Source organism: Apium graveolens, chromosome 5 (assembly GCF_009905375.1).
Source record: "Apium graveolens cultivar Ventura chromosome 5, ASM990537v1, whole genome shotgun sequence".
Taxonomy (NCBI): Eukaryota; Viridiplantae; Streptophyta; class Magnoliopsida; order Apiales; family Apiaceae; genus Apium; species Apium graveolens.
Genome location: NC_133651.1, coordinates 43,800,747 through 43,806,746, shown reverse-complemented (window position 1 = coordinate 43,806,746; position 6,000 = coordinate 43,800,747). Strand labels below are relative to the sequence as shown.

General features: G+C 35.1%; 1 long non-coding RNA gene across 1 annotated transcript; it reads left to right on the top strand.

Annotated features, from left to right (window-relative positions):
- Positions 1-4,031: 4,031 nt before the first annotated feature.
- Positions 4,032-4,716, top strand: LOC141723759 (uncharacterized). Its single transcript, XR_012576359.1, has 3 exons — positions 4,032-4,212; positions 4,340-4,411; positions 4,490-4,716. It is a non-coding gene; the product is annotated as an uncharacterized LOC141723759 (long non-coding RNA).
- Positions 4,717-6,000: the final 1,284 nt, after the last annotated feature.

The following is a 6,000-nucleotide window of genomic DNA, read 5'->3' as shown; positions in this document are numbered from 1 at the left end:
TTAATATTTAAAATGATTTTTTCCACAATCCAACCGTACGGATGATAAGATATATCAATTTTAGTTAAATGAAAAAATTATTAACAATTTTGATTTTCATCGTGCTTGTCAAGATTAGAAAAATCCAGTAAAAGTACCACTCCAAACAACGAGACTCGTTCTCGATTTATAAGATTAATTTTTAAAATGATTTTTTCGACAATCCAACCGTACGGATGTTAAAATATATCAATTTTATTTGATTAATATTTTATTTTATTTGATGAATATTTAAAATAATTTAAAACAATTATATAATAATAATAAAATACACGCAAAACAAATTTTTTTTGCTCTTCTTATACAAACACATCTCCCATGAAATTCTCTTTGTTTCCCCCCTTACCAAATATTTTTTCCCTCCCCTCATCTTGGAGTATACTCTAACCCTATTTCTTTTATGTTTCATCTACCGCCTTTCTAATCTCACACTTACATGCTCTGTCTTTCTCAATTCTCTCTGTTCTCTTCCCTAGAATTTCATTTCCCTTTCTCACAACTTTTGTCTTAAGACTTTAGATTCAAGGTACTGCTCCTTTCCTAATTATTCAACATCACTCTCCGCCAAAGTCACAACATAAGTGAAGGGGCGTGTAAACAGCTGCAGTCTCGCAAGGAGGTCGGCATTATGCAAAACAGAGACGCAGAGAGAGGAGTTGAAGAATTGGTGAAAAAATACAAGGTGGATGGGAGAAAGTAAGCAAAGATTGGTGAAGATGACAAAGGGGATTATGGGTCAAAATGAAAACCCAATAACCCAATTTCAAACCAAGTTTAACAAATTGGAAATTGTGTTTAAGAGGAGCCCAATCTTTAATTCGCTGTAATTAGTAAGTTAATTGAGTCCTTTATAATTTTATGTTATATTTTGAGATGGGTTTTTTTTAGAACTGGGTGTATAATAAGCTCTGTTTCTCCTGTGGTTGGAGATGTAGCTCTGGATTTCGAAGCTGAGGCTATTTTCAATCAGGAATTCATTTAGTGTAAGCTTCTTTTTTTAAACCATTATCTTTATTTTACATGCAATTTGAATTATTGGGTGTGGATCTGAAATGGGCTTTTATTGTTTCTTGCTAATTTAGAGCAAATAATTTTTTTGTTGGTATGTGCAAATGAGATAAAGATTGATTCTTTGATGACCCATTTTAGTTAGTGTTAATGGGTTTTGTTGAGGCTTTGATTTTTTAATTACTTTTAAGTAGTCAAGGATGTGGCTCAAGTAGAAGAAAAAGGTTGCCTCTGCTCCTCTTCCTGTTTCTATCATCGCTGAAGTCGATCTTTATAAGTTCGATCCATGGGAATTGCCAGGTAATTTATAAATATGTGATTATTTGTGTACAATGTGATAATCATTTAATTATGAGGATGATGTGTTATGTTATTATATTGGAGATTGGTGATGATGTGTTCTGGTTTGAAAAATGCAGCAAAGGCTTCGTTCGGGGAGCAGGAATGATACTTTTTCAATCCAAGGGATCGGAAGTACCCTAATGGCGCCTGGCCAAATCGTGAAGCAACTTCAGGGTATTGGAAGGTCACTAGAATTGATAAGCCAATGCTCACAACCAGTAGCACCAGAGGATCTCAAAAGGTTGGTGTTAAGAAGGCACTTGTTTTTTATGGAGGAAAGCCACCAAAAGGGATTAAAACCAATTGGATCATGCGTTGGAGTTATATTGACTAGCCCAGAAAAAAATCGAAAACTAGTGTTGTGTGGACATTCACTCGGTGGAGCTGTAAGTTCGACTAGTTTTCTTTGTTCTGTAGTTTATATTAATAGTTAAGTGTTTTAAGAATATGTGTTTTCACTGTCCAGGTTGTTGTTTGGCTGCACTAACTATTTTAGTGGTCACTACAGGAAATAAGGGTTACGGTTAGTGCATATTTGCGAGGAGCCAACAGTATATATATATATATCTGGATCTGTTTCTTCCCTTTTTGTTAGGGGATTTGCAACACTGGAAATATGAAGTGAACTCCTGTTGCATTTTCCCTATTTTGTCTCTAAAGAAGTGAACTCCTGTTGCATTCCATGTTTGAAATTCGATGGATGTTCCAGTAGAGCCACTTCTTCGACTTTCTGTTCCTACACTGCGATTACCATTACCATCTGTCAATTTGAGTCCTGCTATTGGCCTTCGAGCCTGAGAAGATGTTAAACACGAGTTCCATATTTGGGATCAAACATACTGCATAGGTTAATGCTGAGGTATTCTTCAATTCTAGTATTATGAAATATTATGTAGCAGGCCATGTAAATAATATGTGTAAACATACTTTTATTGATAGTTTGAGATCATATTAACTGAAAAAGATTGAAATATTTAATTCTGACTGTGGGTGTGAATTGACCTGAAAGCTTCTAATATGCTGATTGAATAATAATGGTTGCATCATCTTTGTTAACCAATGTAGATGTCGAGTTCTATTTTTCGTGCATATCATAATTTGTGTGCCTACTCTCGGCATCTACTGCATCAATCAACCCTAGTGGCACAGGTCGTGTATATCACCATTTGACCCCAAGGCTGACAAGTCTGTCATAACGGTAGTCGGTAATACCAATGTTGTAGTTGACTGGCATGGTCGGAAATAGTTACTGATCACACATGCCCACATGGAAAATTATGGAGTAGCAGGGCAGACAGAATATGAGGTCAAAGTTTTCGCCTCCGAGAGGTTCAAAGATAAATTGATCATCTCACTTGCAGCCAATGGCCAGAAAGTAGATAACTGTCAATAGACATCACACATTAGACATCGGTTATGTTTGCCACTGATGTTAAAAGAATTTATAACATCACCCCGTGTTTTTATGATGTCTATGTTGTTTTAAAACATCGGTTATTTTAAAATTGGTGTCTAAAGTTCCAAAAAAAAATTCACTCCCCGCCCACTTTATTTTTGTTTCCGCCTTAGCCAAATAAATTTCCCCCCTTAGCAAATATTCTTCCCCCCTTTTTGTTTTTCCCCCACGAGACACATAAGCTCTCTCTCTCATCCGACTCTCTCGCCCCGACTCTCTCACCCCACCATCATCATCTCCACCACTCACCACCCCCACTCACCAACATCACCGCCGCTCCACCACTCACCACCATCATCTCCACGACTCACCACCATCATCTCCACCATCTCTCTCCATTTTTCTATGCTAAGCTCGTAAGAGGATAAGCTTGAATTAGGATCTTCTCTACTTGGTTATCATTTTAGAAACTCGAATTGGTAAGTGAATTTACTATGTTATTTTGAAATAGGGTATTCTCTGTGAGTAGTTTTCAATTGGGGTTTTTTAAAATCGAAACCCTGAATTTTTAATTTTGGTTTTTTTTTTTGAAATTGTAACCCTAATTTACTTATTTGAATATGTTTAATAGAATTGACGTTGCCGGAGATGATATTAGTATTAGTACATCACTGCCTCTTGTTATTTATCTATGGCTTCAAATTTTATATCTGATGATGAGCTTTAGATTTACTAGAATAATTTTGATTGGTTGCATAAATAAGGAACTACATATGTATGTGATAGTTAAAGTACATGTGAAAGAAAACTGATCCAATCTATGATCTTTTTGTTTATTTTGGTTTTATATTATGACCTTTTACTTGCCTTTTAGTTTGGATCTAGAGGAATCAACATCTAAAAGCTTGTTTGTGCACGTCTGCTGGATCTTTCCTGCAAAAAGGTCGTCACTGATTAATGATTTATCACATATTTATGTTCGAAATAGCTCATGTTGCTTTAATTTTGTGGAAAGTTGAAACAGATGTATGTCCCATGCTCTGTAGTTGACAAAACAAAAATTTTGTTGAACACTATGACCTGGTTTAGTTTTGGTTGAGTCTTGTATGTGTCTAAAAATAACATGTTGTTAGTTAAAACTTAAATATGGATACTACTTTCAGTATTTTAATTTCTGTATTATTGTTGCAATGATTCTGTATTGGCTGCTAAGAACTTCATGCTTATTAACAGGATTTACGGGGATGAATGATGTGGGAAACTTCAGATCTTATAATAAGACTAATACATGATTAAGCTCCCCAATGAATAGGTTTGGTGATCATGTGAATTTCTCATCTGGGCCTTCTTCTCACTCGAGGTTCATGCCTCTGAGTCCTCGGAGGAACCATTCCCAGAGCTTTTGGTCAGCTTCGCGTTGTCTTTCTGTATGGTTTTATTGTGATACTTGCTAATTTCTTGTCTGTATTTTTTGTGTAATGTAGTGAACAAAACATATCTTTAAATTAAGCTTCCTAGCATGACCTCTTTAAATTAGAACTCTCCTTTCTGTAGATCCCTTTTGGGGAATCGTATCCAAGGTTCGATTCCTCAGGAACTAGCCAACATCGCTACTCTTCAGGAGCTGTAAGTGAAAATGTGATCTATATGACTTGAATTTCAAGTATAACCTTTGGTTGACTTAATCTGAGCTGAACTTCTCAGGTTTTTGGAAGATAATCTACTTGAAGGGCCTATTCCTCGAAACTTTGGAAGTTTGATTGGCTTGAGGAGATTGTAAGAATTACAATTACATGCCTAAAGGGTTCTTCATGGAGGGCTTTTATCTATTACATAATGTGTTCACATTTTTATCATAATTAAAACATAATTACATAATGCTTTAACACTTCTATCATTATTTATCTATTGATGGAAATCTTGCAAACAATCTTCACAGCGTTGTTTCTGCAAATAAATTAAATGGAATAATACCGGAAGCATTTGGCAACCTGAGGAATCTAGAGGATTTGTAAGTACTACTTCATCTATACTGTATATTTCTAAGTTTAACAAAGTCTTAAAATTATCTACTCCTTGCAGTAGGATAGATGGGAATGATTTCTCTGGGAAGATACCCAATTTCATTGGAAACTGGACAAATATGACAAGACTGTGAGTAATTTTGGTCGATTATGCTTCAGTTTGGTTCTACTTGGTTGTTAGTACATATTCTAGAAACTACGGTTACATATACCTCTCAATAAACTTCAAATTTTGTGCAGGGACTTGCAGGGAATAGGACTGGAGGGTCCAATTCCATTGAGCATCTCCCGTCTGAGAAATCTAATAAAACTGTAAGAACTGCTCAAATATCTAGCCAATGTTTAATACCTTCATGACTTTCTATCATTGTAGTTAATTTTTGGTTTGGACTTTTGAGATCAGTTGATTACTTCTGTGCTTTCTGTTGATAGGAAGATATCTGATCTGACCAGAAGAAATTTGACTATCCCAGATTTAAAAGATATGCAATCCTTGCATGTGCTGTAAGTCGTACATAAATTTTGTCTGATGCAGATGTGTTTCCCTGAAAAAATTAGTTAACATTTCTTTCTTTTGCAGGATATTAAGAAATTGCTTGATCAATGGTGCACTTCCAGAATACGTTGGAGTACTTGGTCAACTAAAAACCCTGTAAGCTAACTTTTATTATTGCTCAATCCGGTACTAATTTCTGGTAATGGAGTTCCACACAATGTATGTCTGTGTATGCGCGTGTGAGGGATTACAATGTACTATATATGTTTTCATAGATGCATTAGTCGATACAAGCACACAACAGAGACCTATATTTTTAAGTATTACTATGTAGAATTCATTAGCACATTCAGAGACTCTCCTTATAATAATTTAGTTACACTATTCTGTCTATGCATATAAAGAAGAACATTATAAATTATGAGGGTACTTCTGGATTTTCAAAAGTATTGTTCTACTTTTACAGTTAGGTCCTAAAAATTAGCTTTATATGCTTGTGTAGCGTGTGATGTGCCATGTTGAATGCAAAAACCTGCAGAAACATGTATGCTAGGAAATATATCAAAATTTTATCATTTTGAGTTTTATTTTATTTGTTTGCAGAGATCTGAGCTTTAATCGGTTGACTGGCCAAATACCAGATTCAATGACGCTCTTAAACGACCTTAGTATACAATATCTGTATGTGAATTTGT